This window comes from Pleurodeles waltl, chromosome 12 (genome assembly GCF_031143425.1).
Source record: "Pleurodeles waltl isolate 20211129_DDA chromosome 12, aPleWal1.hap1.20221129, whole genome shotgun sequence".
Lineage (NCBI taxonomy): Eukaryota > Metazoa > Chordata > Amphibia > Caudata > Salamandridae > Pleurodeles > Pleurodeles waltl.
In genome coordinates this window covers 542,199,852-542,222,667 of record NC_090451.1, presented here as the reverse complement: position 1 = coordinate 542,222,667, position 22,816 = coordinate 542,199,852, and positions in this window count along the sequence as shown.

The window sequence follows — 22,816 nt, the reverse complement described above, 5'->3', positions numbered from 1 at the left end:
CATGGAGCAAGAGGCCATGGAGCAGTGGAAACTGCACAATGCCACAGTGGCCAGCATAGCAGGTGCACTGCTGCAGTTTGTCCAAACACAGCCTGAAGCCCAGACAGAACAAGAAGCCCCCACTACAGCACAGGATACAGACTGGACAACAAGAACATCAGCAGCAACTTCACATGTACTACCCTCTGAGGACACACAGGTGACATCCATCTCAACCCCTACAGGCCAACAACAGGCACCCAAACGGACCCTCAGGCCAAGATATGGCACAGGAACACCTGCCAAGAACAAGGCCCCCTCTAAGAAGTGACTCTGCATAAAACTGTTCTCCAAGTGTCCCACTTAATCAACCACCAAACAGTGCTACAAATAATACAAAGTAACGTTAGCATGGATGGACCTACCAATACTGCCAACAATGCTGCCACCATGTTATCATGTTGGATAACCACCATTAGCCCACTCCCATTACTGTAATCTGCACTATTTAATCCCTGCACCAAATAAAACACATTTTCACCTGTTACAATGTCCCCCGTCATTAAGTTTGAACAAAGTGAAGTATGGATGCAACTGGTTGATAACTCCTTTATTTGTATCTGAGTAGCATGAAAAGCACCACACGACTTACATGTTGTTGTGCCTAAATATGTGTTGAAGTAATAGACTAAATTGTCATCTGTCCTATGCAGACATGGTCACAGTGGCAATTAGTATTGACCCAACACCCCCCTAGATGACAAGGCACACTGACAATATGATGCACAGACACCAATCTCATCCAATTGTCCCACATAGTTACTGGAAGTAGAGTTGTATCAGTTGGCTCCTGGAATTGACATCTTCCCCTTCCTCATCATCACCATCACTCTCATACCCTTTCTGAGGAAGCTGGTCTGGATATACAACACCCTCCTCCTCCAAGAGGGGGATAGAATTTCTCACAGCCACCTTATGCAGTGTCGTAGTTTGGACTCTTGCTCTGAGCAAGACTGCGGGTCTCAGGATGACAGTACTTTCGTTTGTAGGTGACTAAGTTTCTTCCTACAACTAGTTGTAACTGTTGTCCAAACCTTACCGGCTTACTAGCAGTACCTCACCAGAAACACAATAGTAAAAGGTGATTTGTAGCAGTCGCTTACGCATGGACTCAAAGTAAGATCTCTCAGGGTTGTCGAGGTTAAACGGAAATTACCCTTTTCTCACAGATTTATTATGTCTCATACAAACAAAGGCAATAACACAGATGCAGTGAAGTTATAATAGTTTTTATTCAACATAACTGCAATTTGTGATAAGTTGCATGAACTGCAATGATTAGGATAATGAATATACCAAGCAACAGCATTGTGAAGAAGAGAGTCATTGTTATAAAGACCCCCACCATTGTGCAATATATGAAAGAAATATATGTATATGTATAAGATGGAATAAGCCCTAATACCCTAAGGAGAATAGGTCTAACCTCCTACCTAAAGAAGAGAGCTGGGTTCGTTAAACCTAATCTGCCAAAGCCGTGTCCATGAGAGGAGCCCCCAACCCTCGTTAACTTGGAATGAGGTCTCTATCTCAGACTCCGCAGGGACACGAAGACTGGGTCAGCGTCAAGATGACTGCAGCATCGGTATCAGCGATGGTGGCGATGCCCTGTGGTCGGAATCCCTCTGATTATCTGTCTAAAAGTGTGTTGTATTTATACAGATCTACAAGGTCTCCTAACATAAGTGTTATTCATAACAATAGATAACAGGCATGCTTGGGACGGCAATTAATATCAACAATCCCTCGAAAGTATAGAGAGGGAAAATCCCTAAGTGTGAATGCCTACTGTATGTTTGTCTTTCGTGCTTGATCTTGACGCCTTGGCGCAGTGACACTGATAATAGAACCCATAACAAGTGGCCTAACTATAAACAAGGCCGCCATCTTAACGGAAATAAATAATTAAATGGACTAAGACAGAGCAAGCTAAGTAGGTTAAAAGTCACTGGGTGACGGGGGCACAAGTTTACAAGCCTACGGCTAAGCTAACTCCTGTTATCCCGTTAAAACAAACTAGGATTCACTACACCCTCCCCATTGCCGTAACAGGTATGATGAAGGTAAAGAAACCCAACTGTTAAAAAAGCTGCTACTGAACTAAAAGCCAAAAAAATAAACACGAAAACTCAAGCTAAAAAAAAATGCTGTGTGTTAAAATTCATTTAAAAAACATACAGAGATGTTAATATCAACCATGACAAGTATAGCAAACTTTTAGTATAATTGCTAGGTTTTAGAACCGGGAACTGGCAAGCAAATTCATCAAATTATGTGCTATATGCAGGATCTTGAAGAATGTCATCGAAGTCACCATTCAAGGATCTCAAAAACGAGTCAACATCCTTCAGAAGTGAAATCGAGAGCTGGACGGACAAACGGATCCACAGAGCAGAAGTGAGCCACATTCATCGGTGTATCGACACTCGCTGCAGCGTCCTCATCCATGTTAGATCTTACAACAGAAGGCTCATAGGTGGCCTTGCGGAACAACCTCAGTCTCAAGGGGCATGACCGTGTTTGAACCCTCATCGGGGACATCAGCAGTTCGTGGTCCACAGGAGATGTTGGTGCAACAGCAAGACAGACAGTAGGCAGATGTTCAAAGAGACACCATATGCAGCGGAACACCGGTTGTACACACCAGAGTAGAGGCCGGAATGACAATGACCAGTCAAACTCTAGTTCCACCAGCGGGGGTTGACGGGAGCGGCTCCATTGCTCTGTGTCGCTGGAAAAAAACAACCACCGCGAATCAGAAAAAATAGCAGTAGCAGTCCGCCAATTAAAGCCAAAATAATTGGAAAGCCACCAAACACACTGGAAAAGAGAGAATGGATGGCTGATGGGATGACTCCGAAGACAGTCTGGAAGATGGACACGAAACCAGACCCGACAGCCTTAAAGAAATGAACAATCCCAGTTGTGCTTGAAGCATTGAATATTCTGGATACCAACTCTCCAAAGTGTTTGGGGAAATCGGTATTTAAAAGGGATTGTATCTCGGCTGATGATCTCGCAATCTGGAGAGCATACGTCTCTTTTGCGGATGTCAAGGCGACCTGTTTTTGAAACAATAGCGCCTTTAGTCTACTCAACTTGTCATAGTTCACATTAATAGTATCAATGTGGGGCCACATTTCAGATACTTGTATCTCTCGTGTGGGGGGAAACAAAACATGGCCACAACACGTAACGACCTTCGTGACTGAGATTGCGTAGGCAATTCCAGGTCGCAAGCCGCAACAGCTGTCTTCGCTCAGTAGAACATAACTCCCATTGGAAAGTACATGAAACACTGAACGAATCAACGGGACGGCAGTACCCTTCAGAAAACAGGCCAAATTTGCGACCCCCGCATTGCAAAGACCGTGAAGAGACACCTGTTTGCATATCATGGAATGATGAACAGTAGTCTCACATTCACTTCCGCTTAGAAAGACCTCCTGTCACCGTTCAGACATCGATACTCAAAGGGCAACTCCCACTCTCCCTTAATAAAGCTATCTCCTAGCCGTTCATATCGTCCCACTGCAAGATGTTTCAGGCAGCTCGTGAAACGAAAGGTCGAAAACGGTAAATTAATCATGCCGTGAAAGATCCTAATAGTTGAAGGACTCTCTGCTACCGTGAAGGGCAACTTATCTAATTTCTCTACTTGAAGCAAGGTGAAACGAGCCTCCCTTTTAGCCATTGTCTCTTGTTCCCTGGAAAAATTAAAAGCAGCGAATAGTTCACTCCCGTTAATGTATTTCCATGGAATGTGGCCACTTCTCAGTGTCTGCAATGCCCAACCCAGCTGCATGATAGAACGTAGCTGTGTTTGCCCATGATATAACCGGGACAAATCAGTCTGAGTGATATCAATAGCAGATGACACTATATTCGACAGTGAATAAATCCTGTTGGATAACGTGTTCATGCCAGTATCTACAACAGCCAATGTTTTTTCCAAATTCTCCTTATCAAGTTGCCTTAAACGTGCAGCAGCCTCAATTTGAGAAAGCTTCCAAATCTCATTATACATAGCATACAAAACCCGTTTCGAACGTTGTTTCCTAGGACCTAATAGGACATCTTGTAAATATATACTGTCAGAAAGAGTGTTCAGGTGTTGTTTAACCGCTGTTAAAGTGTTCGTCTGCACCCATTGCTGGCACAGCTTACCCACACTGTATGTTGTAATTATACCAGTATGTTGACCTGATAGAAAGCGAGGGTCTGGCCTATGAATGGAAAAAACCCCTGAAGAGTTCAAAAAACGCCTTTGACACTCATCAGTGTCGGTGGGCCATACCAACCATCCCCCGGGACGGGAAAGTGAAGAATTATAAGCACCAGCCTTAACCAATGCATCTAGCCTGTCCTCTGAAACATTAAGAAAGTGTTGCCAATCTCTAAATTTTGTCGGTGTAGGAATATTGGGTGCGTTTAGATCTTTAATTTTTGCTAACCCCAGACATGATGTCTGCTCAACAGTGTCATTCAAAAAAATCATTTGCACAGGAATTAAGCAAGCTCGAAACAAAGCCTCCCTACCCTGTATTTGCCAGTCTTGTGTTCCCCATACACTCTTCAAATCGATAGTGTTCTTCCAATATTCATAACCTTCAATCGAGAGTCGGGAAACAAAGGGATCTGAATAAATCAATTTTGTATCTGTTAACAAGAGTTTTCTAAATTGTGTTGTAGGTAATTTAAAATAATATGATTCAGCTTTCTTCGTATCATGCCCAGAAAAGTATGTGAATTTGTCACTGTAATACTTTAGACTCCCCACCCGTGGTGTTGAACAGTGTTCCCATTGTGTGTAGTTAAAGAGAGGCCTATATCTAGTTGCACAGTGCAGGTAGTGATGTCCCCAATTATTATAGCAGAACATTTCACCATAATTCATTGTATAATCATATACATCATCACTTCCAAAAGCCGAGTAGTCCTTCATTTCAGTTAGCATGGAATCAACTGTTTGGACATCCCAATCATCAGAGACAACATTAGGTGTAATAACATCAGACATAGAAATCTTGAACACGTATGGTATTTGAATTATCTCTGTAGGCCCGTATATATCGAACGGAACTTTGTCCCAAACAATCCCATCAGGAATTGGAATAGCTGTAATATTGACAGGGGACAAATCACGTCGGACCTTATGTGATGAACGATGTGGTGTTAAAATTACATCAACAGGCTCCACTGAGGAGCGATCAGCAATATAGTGACCATTAATTAGTAAAAAGAAAACAGTCACAAAACCAATCCATGAAAATAATGCAATAAATGTCAAACAGAACCAGAGATAGTTCCATCGATATATCAAATAGTTCTTCTTAAGCCATCGATAGAATTTGCTACCTCTGGAAAGTTTGTCAGTCTCAGTTGAGGATGAATCTGAAGAAAAATCATCAATGTCTACAAAATAGCCAGAGGAATTTTCCGCAAACACAGGACCCATCGAATTCTCATCCACTGCTTGTGGAAGTTCTTGATAGACGACGTTACCAGTCATGGAAGTGTTCGTGTAAAATACAGCCAAATCCTGTAGCGGGGTGTTCTCCGAAGTTGTTACTGGAACCAACAAAAGTTCATTTTCCGCCCTCCCCATGGTTGAGGAAGTGTCTGGAACAGCAGCTGACATAGTTGCATAGTCAGTAGTAGCGATGGTCATCCTACTATGTAGATTGATGTCCTGTTGGTTAGTGAGAGGGGATCGGGAACTACCCAAGGGACCTACTGGTCTACTGTGAAGAATCGGCCACATGGTGTAATTTGATGTCATCAATGGAGATGAATCTGTTTGATTTAGAACCAGACAACGGTGGAAGGATGACGGTCCTGGTGCCTTTTATCCCCAAACCGGTACAGGTGCTCTGTATGCTGGACCAAACTCTTTTTTCACAGCGATCTTCTCACGAACCAGATCCCCAACGTTAGGAATCCAGCCAGTCGAAGTTTTCGCCAAGTCCCTTATTCCCAAGGTGGCAGCACTTGCAGATGATTTATCATCACGGAATTGTTGAAGCTCCTGTAAAACAGCGAGACGTTCTTTTATGTCAAATGGTGTTTCTGCTGCCACCATTCCAGGGGCATCAAGATCGGGGACAAACATAGTTGTCCCAAAGAGAACCTCATATGGAGACTTTCCCTCCAAGGACCGTCTTGGCAGATTATTCAGTGCTCTCTGGACCCCATATAGGTGATGTAACCAACTGCGGCCTGAACCTAATACTCGAGCTGTTAAGGACTGCTTTAGATCACGATTCCGCCTCTCCACGACCGAATTTCCCTCGGGATGGTATGGTGAGGAGTAATGGAGTTCAACACCCATCGTCCTCATGGTGTCCCTGAAAGCCTTAGAGGCAAATGCAGGGCCCTGGTCCGAATGGAATGCTGCAACCGCATATGTACCGATAAAGATCAGCAAATCTTTTATAAAAGTCCGGGCGTCAGCCGACCGTTGTGGCCATACCCACAGGAATCTAGAACAGGAATCTACAGCCACTAAAATGTATTTGTATGCACCATCAGGTTGCAAGGGACCACAATGGTCCAGGTACACACAATGGAGTGGCTTGTCTGACACTAAGAGAGATGTCTGCGGAGGGTGTCTGATATTTGAGCCCTTAATCTGCTGACAAATGTCACAGCAAAGGACATACTGTTTAGTCCGGGTCCAAACTGGGGTGGCATGGTGAGCAAAAGAACGATGGATTAAACCCAGATCTATGACTGGGGGTGAGTGTTTGACAATGTTCAGCATTCCGTCCATCACTTGTTGTTTTTGCTTTGTCGCCCTTAGTGGGAAGGGTATGCCCAGACGTGGGTCCTGTGCTTCCCATGCCACTGGTTTCAAGCTAGCCTGGCTGATGAGGGGTGAAACCCCGAAACCGGTCCCAGGATGCTTGTTTCCGGTCCAGTGAGGACCTGGCTTGGCAGTTCGGTCTGGACTGTTCCCATGAGGAACAGGGTCAAGACTGATTTGCATATGGCTGGGTCCAAACTGGGGTGGCATGGTGAGCAAAAGAACGATGGATTAAACCCAGATCTATGACTGGGGGTGAGTGTTTGACAATGTTCAGCATTCCGTCCATCACTTGGTGTTTTTGCTTTGTCGCCCTTAGTGGGAAGGGTATGCCCAGACGTGGGTCCCGTGCTTCCCATGCCACTGGTTTCAAGCTAGCCTGGCTGATGAGGGGTGAAACCCCGAAACCGGTCCCAGGATGCTTGTTTCTGGTCCAGTGAGGACCTGGCTTGGCAGTTCGGTCTGGACTGTTCCCATGAGGAACAGGGTCAAGACTGATTTGCATATGGCTGGGTCCAAACTGGGGTGGCATGGTGAGCAAAAGAACGATGGATTAAACCCAGATCTATGACTGGGGGTGAGTGTTTGACAATGTTCAGCATTCCGTCCATCACTTGTTGTTTTTGCTTTGTCGCCCTTAGTGGGAAGGGTATGCCCAGACGTGGGTCCCGTGCTTCCCATGCCACTGGTTTCAAGCTAGCCTGGCTGATGGGGGGTGAAACCCCGAAACCGGTCCCAGGATGCTTGTTTCCGGTCCAGTGAGGACCTGGCTTGGCAGTTCGTATGGACTGTTCCCATGAGGAACAGGGTCAAGACTGATTAGCATATGGCTGGGTCCAAACTGGGGTGGCATGGTGAGCAAAAGAACGATGGATTAAACCCAGATCTATGACTGGGGGTGAGTGTTTGACAATGTTCAGCATTCCGTCCATCACTTGTTGTTTTTGCTAAGTCCGTCTGCATAGACCAGGCCACCAGTACCGTTGTTGTAGAATGGTGATAGTGGCCTGTATACCAGCATGTGCAGAAGCGACACCCTCATGTGCAGCTGTAATCAGCTCCAATCTCTGGTCTTCATTTGGGATCACTCGATCACCAACATCAGGAATTGTTGCAAAAGCAACATTCTGTGCACTGATATGATAGGTATAGTTCATAGGGTATCCTTTCGGAAGGGTCTTGCCTGCAGCCGAGGCTTTAACGGCAATCAGTATTTCATTATCCAACCTCGTCCAAGAACGAGTCACTGCAGCCACAGAAGCCGTAGCTACTGATGCTTTGGCTGCTTCGTCAGCCAATGTATTACCGGCAACATGTATTCCTACACGTTGGTGCCCTAATGTATGAACTACATGGACACATGGCAGCTTATCCTTAAGATCAGCCACCCTTCCCCACAATATTTTGTGTTTAATGGTGTTCCCTTTAGAATCTCTAAACCCGTTCAGTTTCCAATGATTGAGGTATTCATTGTATGACTGGACACAGTAATACGAATCACAGACGATCAAAGTCTGTGTTCCTGGCTCTGAATGTTCGAGCGCTAGAAGAAGAGCCTTAAGCTCGGCCAACTGAGCTGTGCAGTCCCCTAAGGTCTGAGTGTAGGTATTATGAGGATGGAAAACTCCGTCTTCCATTACCCCGCACACGGCTGCGCAAGCTGCCGAGTATTGATGTTTAGTACCCACAGCCGGTTGTGCCGATCCGTCAGTATAAATGATTGTATCATAACTGTCTATTGGCAATATGTGTAAGGGAGCGGGGTACTCCTGTTCATACTGGAGAAATTCTTGTGTCTGAAGTCTTGGGTCAAACACATAATCAACATCAGTGGCGGTCAGAGACGTTGCCCATTGAATCCAGCGTGGATGTAATGCCTTAGCGTTTGTAACGCTCGCTTTAGTGACAGCCTCTAAGGCCGGTACCGGGGAGACAACAATAATGCGCTTCCCCTGGGCAAGTGGCCTCTCCTTTATGACGGCCATCTGAACTGCTGTCAGAATTTTTTCAGTAAGAGCAAAACGTTTCTCTGCATTGGAGTACAAATGTGATTTGTATGCTATCGGCACCGTGTCACCCTCATTAAAGGTGACATAGGTAAATCCCAGGGCACCAGCTATTATTCTGATGACCAAATTTGTTTTATTGTCACGTGTGTACAAGTGTCTAGCCTCCAGCATGTCCCGTTGTATGTCCCTAAGGATGTGTGTGTGTTCAATTGTCCATCGCCTGCTAGAAAAATTGGTCTGAATTAAGTCATATAGTGGTTTGACGCGTTCAGCATAATCTGGAATGTATGTTCTGCCAAAATTAAAGAAACCCAGTAATGACTGTAATTTCTTAAGCGTGTTTGGAGGCTGTAGCTGAGCACACTTCTCTAGGAAGTGCGGGGCCAGGCTCTTCCCCTCGTTTGATAGCTCATATCCTAGGAACAATACACTAAGAAAGGCTATCTTGCTTTTTTTTTAATTAAATTTATATCCGAAGGCAGCAAATCCCAGAATTATCCAATCGACCCTTGCAAGATGAATGTCAAGGGTGTCATCAGTGAGATAGATATCATCCAAATAGGATAATGCCTCGGAATCAAGCTCGTGTAAGATTGATGTGACACGGGCCGAAAACAGTCCTGGGCTGTTTTTATAGCCTTGGGGTAAACGACAAAAGCGTTTCTGAGAGCCAAAGGAAAATGCACTTAGGTCTCTACTTTCATGTGCTAAATTCTGGCAGAAAAATCCATTAGATATATCCAATGTAGTTTTGTATTTTTTACGCACTATATTATTAATCAGCGCTGAGCTGTGTGAATTTTGTATAGCATAAGTGCGTGCATGACTATTTAAGTGTCTATAATCAACCACTATTCTATATGAATGATCAGGTTTCGCAACGGGAAATAGCGGATTATTCATTGCCAATGTACAGGGCTCAGTTACTCCCTGGTATTCAAGTTGTGACAGTATCTCCATCACTGGAGCTTTTTCTTCATGTTTAACAGGGTATTGTGGCTGCGGGTGCGGTGTAGACCTAACGGGAATAACATGACAAGGAGAGTCCTTGTCCCAACCTACATGATTACGGTATAATGCAGGTGCCTGCGCTAAAGCCCATTCAGCAGCATAGGCTTTTTTGTCTGCCTCCGGAACAAGATTGGAGAAAGAAGGCATAATGACATCTTCCCCATGTGGGAGCTTGCGGACATGTTCAGGTGGCCAGTCTCTCTCGGCCAACAGGATATCACTAGTAAGTTCATCCCAGAATATTACACTAATAATGCGTTCCACGTCTCCCTCTATCTGAATTGTTAAATCATAAACCCGATCGGGTGGGAGTACGCGGCCATCCGCCGTCTCAACCGCGATGTAATCGCTAGTTGCTGTCGCATCCAGATGATCTTTCAGACTCTGGCGACATATCGTGACCTCTGCCACGCTGTCCAACAGAGTCACTGCCCACCTCTTGTTCCTCAACAGTGTTCTCAATACTACTGGCATTTTTAACGGTCAGTGCTGCCACTTTCTTCTTTTTAAATTGTGGCTTTTGCTGAGGAGTCTTTTCTTCTTTTTTAATGGTAGACTGCAGCCAGTCTTTCTTTTCTTTCACGTATTCCGGACGTCGATCTTGACGGCCCCCTCTCTCGCTACGTCTATCCGGTGCGTCCTGAAAGGAACGAGAAGGACGTGAATCAGTATATCTGTCTGGAGTTCTAATGTTATCCCTATTCCTGAGATTATACTTCCTTTCGGAGTACTCCGGATGTGGAGAATCAGCTCTTTTATTTCTCCTATCTTTGAAATCTTTTTGTTTGTCCCAGCGCTTTTTAGAGCCCTCTTGTGCTTGCTTTGTACCTTCCTTATGGGTGGTACTCGGTATGTCCAATTTTTTAGGTTTGGCTCCCAGCCCATCCCGTCCTATACTAGTATAGGTATCAGAGATTATTTTCGGTAGCTGTCTCCCTTGTTCCTGGTGTGGAGTTTCCCGGAGATGCTGGCGTATCGCCAGTGCCACTGCTTCCCCTTTAATATTATTTAATATTATCGAGGAGACGGCGTCAAAGTTACACATCAATTTCATCCCCAGATCTAGGGCCGGTGCAGCCCCATGCTCATTTTGTATTTGTTTCAACACTTCTGGTAAATTGGCAAGTGTAGGGGTACCATGTGTGGTAGTATAAACGGCAGCGATGACTGTACCCCAAGTGGCACATTCATCCACTGAGGGAACCATCCCGAACGGCAAGCACATAGTGAGCAATCTATGTTTCTCCTGTGGCCCCGTATGGGGGAACACAGCTTCCAGCTGATTTGTTTTCTGAGCAATCCAGAACGGTATTTTTTCTCGATCCGAGGGCACTTTACCCATAATGGTATGCACTGTTTGTGGATTAATCCCAGTAGCCAATTGATATTTACCAGCTACTGGCGGTGCTGGACGCGCTGGTGTAGTGTTCAATGTTCGCATTACGAACTGGACCAAACGTCTATATAATGCCACTAATTCATTACATAATATTCTTAAATCTACAATCGGCATAGTCTGTATGCCTGGGTGAGGTGTATATGTGGCAAACATGGGCCATGTAGGCCCTTCATTACTTAAAGGACCTAGCCTCACCTGTCGTAGTACATGTGGTAGGGCGCCTTCAAACCAGTTTTGATGCTCTTGATATGTGAGCGATATTTCATGATACTGGTATGCTTCGTATCTTACGGGTATGTCCGCAATGTCATATGTGTGAAATGTGTGCGTCCGTTGGTCAGCCTCAGGAAAGGCAACCCAACAGTAAAATGTTTCTGTTTGGTAGGCTTCAGTTGCTTCTATAATCAAAGTAACCTCCCCGCCCTCTTCCGTAAGGCCATGTGCTAATAAATGTTGTGTAAGTGCATGTCTAGCATTTGCAGGAATGTCTATGGTATTAGCCATATTTGTTTTAGAGAAACAGAACACCAAAATAGGGGAAGTATTTCCTTTTGTGAGTTCGAGCTCGAACAACCTACAGCCTAATTAGGTGTTACCTGTTTGGCTGAGGAGGATTCTCCCAAAGACCACGGACGTCTCCGTATAATGGTACTGAGGGTACCTGTTGTCTGTGAGACAGTGATAGTCAGGGTATCCGTAAATTAGTGCCTAAACACCATCGTTGGTGGCGCCATGTCGTAGTTTGGACTCTTGCTCTGAGCAAGACTGCGGGTCTCAGGATGACAGTACTTTCGTTTGTAGGTGACTAAGTTTCTTCCTACAACTAGTTGTAACTGTTGTCCAAACCTTACCGGCTTACTAGCAGTACCTCACCAGAAACACAATAGTAAAAGGTGATTTGTAGCAGTCGCTTACGCATGGACTCAAAGTAAGATCTCTCAGGGTTGTCGTGGTTAAACGGAAATTACCCTTTTCTCACAGATTTATTATGTCTCATACAAACAAAGGCAATAACACAGATGCAGTGAAGTTATAATAGTTTTTATTCAACATAACTGCAATTTGTGATAAGTTGCATGAACTGCAATGATTAGGATAATGAATATACCAAGCAACAGTATTGTGAAGAAGAGAGTCATTGTTATAAAGACCCCCACCATTGTGCAATATATGAAAGAAATATATGTATATGTATAAGATGGAATAAGCCCTAATACCCTAAGGAGAATAGGTCTAACCTCCTACCTAAAGAAGAGAGCTGGGTTCGTTAAACCTAATCTGCCAAAGCTGTGTCCATGAGAGGAGCCCCCAACCCTCGTTACCTTGGAATGAGGTCTCTATCTCAGACTCCGCAGGGACACGAAGACTGGGTCAGCGTCAAGATGACTGCAACATCGGTATCAGCGATGGTGGCGATGCCCTCTGGTCGGAATCCCTCTGATTATCTGTCTAAAAGTGTGTTGTATTTATACAGATCTACAAGGTCTCCTAACATAAGTGTTATTCATAACAATAGATAACAGGCATGCTTGGGACGGCAATTAATATCAACAATCCCTCGAAAGTATAGAGAGGGAAAATCCCTAAGTGTGAATGCCTACTGTATGTTTGTCTTTCGTGCTTGATCTTGACGCCTTGGCGCAGTGACACTGATAATAGAACCCATAACAAGTGGCCTAACTATAAACAAGGCCGCCATCTTAACGGAAATAAATAATTAAATGGACTAAGACAGAGCAAGCTAAGTAGGATAAAAGTCACTGGGTGACGGGGGCACAAGTTTACAAGCCTACGGCTAAGCTAACTCCTGTTATCCCGTTAAAACAAACTAGGATTCACTACAGCAGCATGCAGCAGGCAACCACTATTCTAAACACCTTTTCAGGCCCATGGGCCAGGGAACCGCCAGAGATATGTGGGCAATTAAATCTAGCCTTCAGGAGACCTATTGTGTGCTCTATCACCCTCCTAGCATGTCCTTGGGCCTCATTGTAATTCCTTTCTGCATCTGTTCCAGGATTCCTCACTGGTGACAGGAGCCAACACACGTTGGGATAGCCAGAATCACCTAGAAAAAGGTGCACAACACAACTTTAAATGACAATCCTCAGAGGCAGACAGGCTGGCTGTCTGCTAGGTGGCAATAAGTGACAGAAACACCTACCTATGATCCACCCTCTGTCCTCTTGTAGTTGTTCCATCTTGTGTGGCACACTACTGTTCCTCAGCACAAATTAATCATGGACTGAACCAGGGAACATGGTATTCAGATGTGTGATGTACTGGTCTGCAGTACAGACCAATTGAATGTTCATGGAATGAAAGTTCTTCCTGTTTCTGTACATCTGTTCTCTGACTCTTGGGGCAATGATAGCTATGTGGGTGCCATTGATGGCACCTATCAGATGGGGTATGCTGGCAAAGGCATAGACGTCCGACTTGATGGCAGGGAGGTCAGCACTTTGGGGAAACCTCACATAGGACTGCAGGTGTCGTACAAAAGCATTCAGGAATCTTGACAGTATTATGCTAAACATTGGCTGTGAAAAACCTGCACCCATGCCCACTGTCACTTGAAATGAGCACGTGGCCAGGAAATGGAGTGCAGAGAGCACCTGCACTTCAGTAGGGATGGCATGCTGATTACGATTTGCCGGAGTCAGTGCAGGATCCAGTAATGCACAAATTTCAAGAATAGTTGCACGAGTGAGTCTGTAATTGACAATGATGTGACGCTCCACCATGGCTCGCAAATTCACAAGTGGTCTGTACACCGATGGGGCACTTCCTCGCTACAAGGGTCTGTAGCTAGGAGGAGTTGAAAACACGTGTGAGGAACACACATACATCGGCACACATTGTTATTCATTCAGCACTGCTGGCATGATTGTCGTTGATACTAATGCATAGTGTGTGTGACATAACAGCAACATGACCACAATGATAGATTAGGGCTGGTCAGGTGAGGTAATGTTAATTGGCACATGCCTATGGGTGTTTGGTGAACAATAGGGCCTGCATTGTGCAGATGGGAGTTTTACAAATGCGTAGTTTTTGCCAAAATGTCTGCCCCATGTAATCCAGAACTGTCATTGTGGAAGTGACCTCATACCGCTAGCGGTTGACCTAACAGCATAAGGCGGTGTTTACCGCCGTGCGCAAATTCATTGGTTAACATGGATGTCAATGGGGAATCCTAGCGTATCATGATCGCCGCCGGCAGTAACGGTGAACACCGCTGCGATGCGTACGCGAACTCGTCACCCCAACTTCACTTGACTCCCTGATCTCGTGCAAGCTGGTACTCCACTGAGTGTACTGCTGTGTCCTGCCTCTGGTCATGGAAGTGGCACGTGTTGCAGGGGAAAGGGCCCCAGCCTTCACCCAAGTGGAATTGGAGAGGCTTGTGGACAGGGTCCTGCACCTGTACGCCAAGCTCTACGGACGGCCAGAGGTACAGGTAGGAGGATTGGGGGTCATGGATGTATGTAATGGTTGGTGTTGGCTGCATACATGTGTGCACCTCTGACTCTGGATGGGCCAGGGTTCCTGACATGCTGCGTGTGTATGTGCTGTTAGTCAGTTTGAACTGTCCATCCCATACTGGACGTATAGCCAGCTGTATATGATTGGCCAGTGCCTGACCTCTGTGTTACATTTATGTGTGTCCCTTTTAAGTAAGCTCCCACCAGAAGAGGGGGCTTTGGCATGCCATCGCCAAGGAGGTGCGGACCCTGCAGGTCTACAACCGGCGGAGCACCCACTGCAGGAAGAGGTGGGAGGACCTGCGGGGCTGGGCGCGAAAGATCTGCGAGGCCCAGCTGGGGAAGTCTTCCCAATGGGGAAGGGGTGCCCGTTGGGCACTGACCCCCCCTTATGCAACGCATCCTGGCAGTGGCGTACCCGGACCTGGATGAGCGCTTGAAGGATACACAGCAGTCACAAGGGGGTGAGTACACATGCCATATTTTTGACCCTTGATGCATGTGTATGTGTGTGCATTCGGATTTATGCTGCCTAGTTGCAGGGACTATGACTGATGTCTATCTATGGCCCCCGTGGGGAGTAGGGGTGTTTTGGTCAGGTCTACTACATGTCAGGTCCTTAAGGTATTTGGGTAATGGCTGTAGAGCAGTGTTCTGGCCACTAGTCAGGGGCATAGCCATTGGTATAGCGGTAGGTGCTGCCTGTTGGAGGGTCTTCTGGGTGGGTGTATGTGTGAACCACTATTGTACCTCCATTCAGCTATTTACAAAATCTCTCCTGTTTCCCGATCCCTGTTCTCTTGTGTTGTCTGTGTACATCAGCATCATCTGGCGAGGGAGCTGAGGCATTGGCGAATGGGGATGCAGTGGCCCACGGATCCTCGGAGGCAGAGTCGTCCGACGCCAAGGGGATCAATGGGTTGGAGGGCAAGGGGAGTACCACGGGGGAGGCAACTACAACTGGAGGTAGTGACTCCAATAGCTCCTCCGATGGGAGCTCCCTGGCGGCGGCAGACTCTAGTGGCCCACACCTACTGTCTCATCTTCCGCCACCCCCCATACCGTTACCGCCCTCCCATTTGCTCCCCACTGAGTTGCTTGTGCCTGCTCACCCAGAAGGGTGGGCGTCTCTTTCGCCCCAGGCACCTCTTCCCCTGCCCCAGTCAGCCCTGCTACCCTCACGGCGGAGGCTATTGACTGCCTGAGAACCATCTCTGTAGGGCAGACAACCATCATCAATGCCATCCAGGGGCTAGCATCAGTGATGCAGCAGACCAATGCCTATCTGGATGGCATTCATGGTACCATGTCTGGCCTACAGAGACCTTTTCAGGCTTTGGTCTCCTCTTGGACGGCAGCCAGTGTCCCTGGTCATTCTGTCACCCATCCAACCTCCTCTACCCCTTCCAGCACCCCACTCCCTTCACCCGTCCAAAGCACACATTCAGACACGCAGGCACACACCTCAACACACAAGAGCACACTTCAAAACACAAGCACCACACCTCCCACCACAAGCATACACATGCACACACAACAACATCCACTTCCCCCTGTGTGCCCACCTCTTCCGCCTCCCTGTCTGTCCCCTCTACATGCACACCCCCAGGCACTGCACTTTCATTCACTGTTGCTGAGACTATTCCTGCAGTCACCACAATAGCACACATCCATTCATGCACCCCAGACACCAAACCTGCACTCACCACAACTACTTTAGTTGACACATGCAGCACATTCACCAGACTTGCATACACCCAGACAACATACAACACTGGCAGTCTGTCTTGTTCCACTGTGTCCCCCCCTTCCTCCCAAGACACTCAAACGCACCAAAAAACCCACCCATCACACATCCACCACACCTCAGCATACTGTCCAGTCACCTGCACCCACATCAGGCACACCTACACCACTTACAACAACTCCCTCTACCACCACTCCCACTACCTTCCTCCAGGTCCACTCCAATTGCATCAAAGAAACTTTTCCTCTCCAGTGCTGACCTATTCCAACCCACTGGCCCACCCCGTCTCGTCCCTAAACGTGCACACCTCCTTGCCTTGTCCACTCCTTGCACGTCACAGCCCGCCCCTGTCCGCCCTTCACATTACCGTGCCCCTTCACCAGAGAGGAAGAAGCCCCGGGCTGAGCCTGTTCCATCTGCCTCCACCTGGTCCAAGCACACTCCCCTACCTTTCAAGGCCAAACCCAAACCTCCTCCACCTTCCAAACGAAAATCTATGCCCCACCCCCATTGTGAATCCCCACCCCCACCACCCCATGCCCCTGTTCCCTGAGGTGCCTGGATGCCCCATTGTTGGCCCTATGAGGTGGAGTACTGTAGCACTTGTGGGAGTCAGGTTGGGGCCATTGTGGCCCATCTGGCTTGTCTTCAGATGGACTTGCTACTGGCCTTATATCCACTTCAGTTGCTCAGTGAGCATAATAAAGGTTAATGTATGGCCTGTGTTGTTGGAGGCACACTCTGGATCCATGGTCTCTTGTTTCATTGTTTGTGGGTGTGGGGCACATGTATGTACTTTGGACAGGTTGGATTTGCCTTGTGCTGGGTAAGTACCTCTTGCTGTGGGGTGTTGGCTTGTGCTGCTGTGAGGGGTTGTGGGAGCGTTGCAGGGTGGGTGGAGTGGGTGGGTATGTAACTGTGCCCTTTCTTCCCTTATTTAGTAGGTTGCAGTACTTACCGTCGTCGTCTTCGCCGGCGGTCTCGGTCGTGGAGGTAAATGGCAAGGAGCAGGGCAGGCATGATCTGCTACTCTCTATCCATGTCTGCTTCGGCGTGTTGTGTAAGCCACCGGTAAGTGTTTCCTTATATTTGGTTCGTTTCCGCCTGGCTTTGCATGGTGGTGGTTCCCGCCCCCGAACTGACGGCGGTCTAGTGCTTCATTATTTGATGGGTGGGTAGGGCCTTTCCGTCGGCCTGTGGGTAGGCTCTGCCATCGTTGTCGGCACTCCTCTGCTGGCGATGAGCGGTTTTCAGGATGCCTGTGTTTCAGTTGGTTCATTATTTGGCAGTGTGGACCGCACATCTGTTGGCGGTTTTTACCGCCGGTGGTGCGGTGTTTACCGCCGTGTTCATAATGAGGGCCTAAGTCTTTGGGGGGCCGTAGTAGATCCATTCATTCCCACAATTTGTTGTGGGTGACCAGATCGAAGGCACAACTTAAATCTACAAAGCACATATATAAGGAGCTTCTTTAGCCATGGTGAATTTCCCCATCAAGGGACTCAAGTTAAGCGCCTGATCAACCATTCACTAGACCTTCCCTAAACCTAAATAGGGCATTCGTTAGGATTTCTTTTTTTATCAGTCCACACTTCCAATCTTCCTAAAATTACCCTTCCCAGTAATTTAGCCGAAGAATATTCAAGGGAAATGGATCGCTAGCATATCGGGTCATTCCTTGATCCCTTCTTAAAGAAGAGAATAATTAATGGAGTGGCCCAGGATGGAGATATAAAACCTATCCCTGCTGCATTTAATACCTGTGTCAGAAAGGGGGCCCAAAGGGCAGGTTCAGATTTATTAGTCTCCACTGGGACCCTGTCTGGGCACATGGCATTTCCCTTTTGATTTTTATTAATTGTCCTCAGTACCTTGTCCAATGTAAAAGCTACTGGAATTGTTGGGAAAGCTAGGGGTATCCTGGTACATTCTTCTAAAGTGCCAGTGTGAAAGAAGACTGTACCAAAATGGTCCACCCACTGTGTGGGAGTAATTGACGAATACAGATCAGGTCCAAGCCCTTTGGGAAAAAGGGGTGCATTAATCGTTTTCCAAAAAAGTGTGCTGTCTTTGATCTCAGCGGCTTGTACTAAATTCTCCCATGCTTCTCTTTCTTCCTCATTTTTTTCCTATTGCTTATTATTTCAACAAGATTTATAAGCACTGCTTCTTTTCATCACTTAAATCTAAGGCTGCGTTTTATAGCATATATATCCAGGAAGACAATGTTAATCTGCGATGTTTTAGAGTAAGGACATCTCAAGTAAGGAATAATATTTAACTCTGGTTGTGCTGCAGGAAAAAAGCCCACAAGAAATAATAATCATTGACTAAATGGTAGTTAATAAACTGTAGTTCGCACTTTATCTGCCTTGCTCAAATTCGGTGATAAGCAGAGAACATGTTCATGAGTATAATCTACAAAATGTCTAAATATTAGTTTTTAGCTGTGCAGGTTTGTGTGGTGACAGGTGGTCCTTTATCTAGTAAGCAGGCCTTGTATCAGGAAACATAGAATTTGACTGATACCACTCTAAGTACTATTTCTTAATAGACAGGGCTTCCTGTTCCTTTTAAGAACCCAGATCAATTAGTTGTTCCTATTACATCACTTAATACCTGGTATTTTGGTGGCATTGTGTCAGAATTTTGTGGAAAGATTCAACAGTACATTATGTCCCAGATCAGCTCAAGGTTTGTGCTGGTGCTTGTGTGACACAACCTAGTGCTTTGTAGCGCCAAGGAGTATAACAGCAACGTTGATAAACGTTCTGGTGCTGACATTATTAGCATCTAAAGTTAACCCCCATACACGCCAACCCTGTGTTACTTAGTGGTGGCCAACCCCCTGTTAAATAAATGCAAAGTGACCTGTCTGAGGTAGAATAGCAGAAACATTCGCAGTCATTGGTGCAAAGTTAGATCAACTAAAGTAGCCCGACCTGGCTTTGCACCAGATCCTTACGGCAAGTAAAATCCACGAAGGCAAAGTACAAACTGTATATTGTCTCATATACCTATGTGTAACATGAAAGTACCCGTCCAACACAATTGACCCATGTGTGGTTGTCTTCCTTTAGGAATTTGTATTGGACAGTGCACCTTGATCACAAATCCTATGCTAGACACTGCGGGGCTCACCTACACACCATAAGACAAGGCTCAGCATTGCTCAAACAGCCCGAGCACGAGTGCCCTAGTTGATTTAATTGGTGGGAAACTCCTTTTGAAACTGGTGAAACACACTTTCCTATTATTCGCGCAAAGCAACGCTACAATTTTTCACAGTGCAGATCATGTGAAAGATAGTAAATCTGGGCACATCTAGCATAACTTACTATTACAAATGTTGATAGAATCCATTGGTTTTAATTATAGTACACGCACACTCAATGTATGGTAATGTACTATTATTGGTAGTCGAACACTTTAAAATTCAGTTATTGGCGGAGTGTAAATATATCTGTCTACTATGTTAAAGGAATGATAGTTATGCATAAACCTTTCGTGGAGAGAGAATGGATGTGGCGTTATGGCCAGAACTGGTGGCTTTGGAACTGAAACCACGTTGGAGTCTCGGCGCCGGCTCAACATCTTGTGGTTTTAGTCAAACACTTATGACTTGCTGGATGAGTGCGGATCGTTGAATGTCAGTGGTCTGTCTGTTAGTCCGCCGTCGGAAGCATACTCCTGTCTGATTTACAAGTTGGTGGTATGACGGACGAAAGTCTGTCAGAACCCCGCTGTCACTGAAAACTGCATACTCCTCATTCAACGGAGTTGAGCTGTAGAGCAGCTAACGGTGGGATAACTGCCGCAACTCCACCCTCCCAATCACAATCACAATGTTGCTTACTGTTGGCGCTCCTATGGTGGCTAAACCGTCAGACCTGAGCTGCCGGTTTCTATCCAATAAAAGGGGTATGTGACACTACCCCTTTGTACTGTTCTAGTCACAATCTGCTTTTGGGAGATAACGCATATCTGCTCTTTGATCAAGATGCTAACCCACCATGTTGGCGCCATCATAGAAGGTATGTGTAGGTAAATGTATGTAATGTTAGAACTCATCATTATTGTGGTCGTAAACATAAGAAACATACTCTGTTGGATTTTTGGCAACTTTCCACTAGAACATGGAAAAATAACATCACATTTGTGATGTCTATCTAATTATGAAATATTGTATGTGCAAATAAACAATAAATTAAACGTAGTGCATATATATGTAGAGACACACAGGACATATCAAAATAATGCAAAATCATGTCTATGGTGTCAATCTCCGTCATCATGAAAATAGCGCATGATAAAAATCAATTGTAGTTGTCAACATTAACTCACCACTAAAGTAAGTATATTAAAGCATCTCTAAAATTTGTGAGACTCCTTCAATTGTAGGTGTAAGTCACATGCAACTGACATTACATTTGCTCAAAACAGTATCCCATAAAAACTAGATGATACAAATATACACATATATTTAAGGGTGTAGCTTACTCTAAGATAGAAATTGTTGCCCATCTCATGGTGCTAAATAAAAAAACATGATGAGGGTACATGTACTGGATGCTGAAAAGCTTCATGTTAGAAATGTGGTGTATGGTTGGCAGTCAGTTTGCACTCTGTCCAATCAGGGACCCTCACTCTAGTCGGGGTAAGGGGGATACAAACCTAGGATAACCCCTTCTCACCCCCTTGGTAGCTTGGCACAAGCAGTCAGGCTTGCCTTAGAGGCAATGTGTAAAGTATTTGTACAAACACACACAGTAATACAGTAAAAACACTACAAAATTGACACCACACAAGTTTAGAAAAATAGCCAATATTTATTTAAATCAAACAAGACCAGAACGATAAAAATCCAACATACACAAGTAAAGTTATGATTTTTAAGATAGTAGAATCTTACTCCATGAAAAACAATGGAAACTTTGTTGTTACACAAAGTACCTGGTTTGCATTGAAAATAAAGCTGCACAGGTGAGTGTGCGTCGGAAAAGTTAGAGATGCGTTGATTTCTTACTCGCAAGTGAGGCTGGGTGTCACTTCTTCTCCGGTCGGTAGGCAATGCTTTGTTTTTCTCTCCTGCAAGAGAGCGATGCGTCAGTTTCCAGACAGGCATCTTGGTCTGGACAGGTTCACATCGATTTTGATGGCCAGCGATGTTGCATGTCAAATCTGGCCGCACGAGGCCGAGAATCCGCACTGTGTCGAGTTTGTGTCGATTTTAGCAGCCACAAGCGGGTGTTGCGCCATTTTTCCAGCTGCGAAGCAGGTGATGCGCTGATTTCCCAGCCGTGATGCAGCTGGTAAATCGATTTCCACCACAATGCGGGTGGCGTGTTGTCTTTAAAGTTGCGTTGCAGGTGGTGCGTCTAAATTTTTCCAGCACAACTCATGTGCGTGAATTTCCACTTTGGTTCCACTATCTTCACCTTTCAAGGGCCCAGCGACTGGATAGGGCACCCTTGGCAGGGTAGGAGTGTCAGCAGAGAGTCCAGGTGCTGGCAGAGGAATTCTTTGATGGCCCTGAGAGTTCAAAATAGGAGGCAAGCTCAGTCCAAGCGATACAGACACTTCACAAGCAGGAATATACCACAAAGTCCTGTCTTTGTCCTCTTTCAGGCAGAAGTAGCAACTTCAGGCCAACCCAGCAAAGCACAGTCACAGGCAAAGGGGCAGTACTTCTCCTCCAGCTCTTCAGCTTTTCAGCTCTTCCCCTTGGCAGAGGTTCCTCTTGGTTCCAGATTTAATCTAAAAATCTGGGGTTTGGGGTCCACTATTAATATACCCCTTTCTGCCTTTGAAGTTGGCAAACCTCAAAGGAAAGTCTCTGTTTTTTACAAGATCCTGTCTTGCCCAGGCCTTGCCCCAGACACACAGCAGGGGGTTGGAGACTGCATTGTGTGAGGACAGGCACAGCCCATTCAGGTATAAGTGTCAGCTCTTCCCTCCCCACTCTAGACCAGGAGACTCATCAGGATATGCAGGCTATACCCCAGACCCCTTTGTATTTCTGTCTGGAGGGAATTCACAACAGCCCAACTATCAGTCTGACCCAGACAATGGTTTGAGCAAGAAAATGCCCTCTTTGTAAAAGTGGCATTTTCAAACTGACAATCTAAAAACCAACTTTACCAAAAGATGTATTTTTAAATTGTGAGTTCAGAGACTTCAAACTCCATAGCTCTGTCTGCTTCTAAAGGGAAACTGCACTTAAAAGGTATTTAAAGGCAGCCCCCATGTTAACCTACAAGAGAGATAGGCCTTGCAACAGTGACAATGTGGCAGTATTTCACTGTCAGGACACGTAAAGCA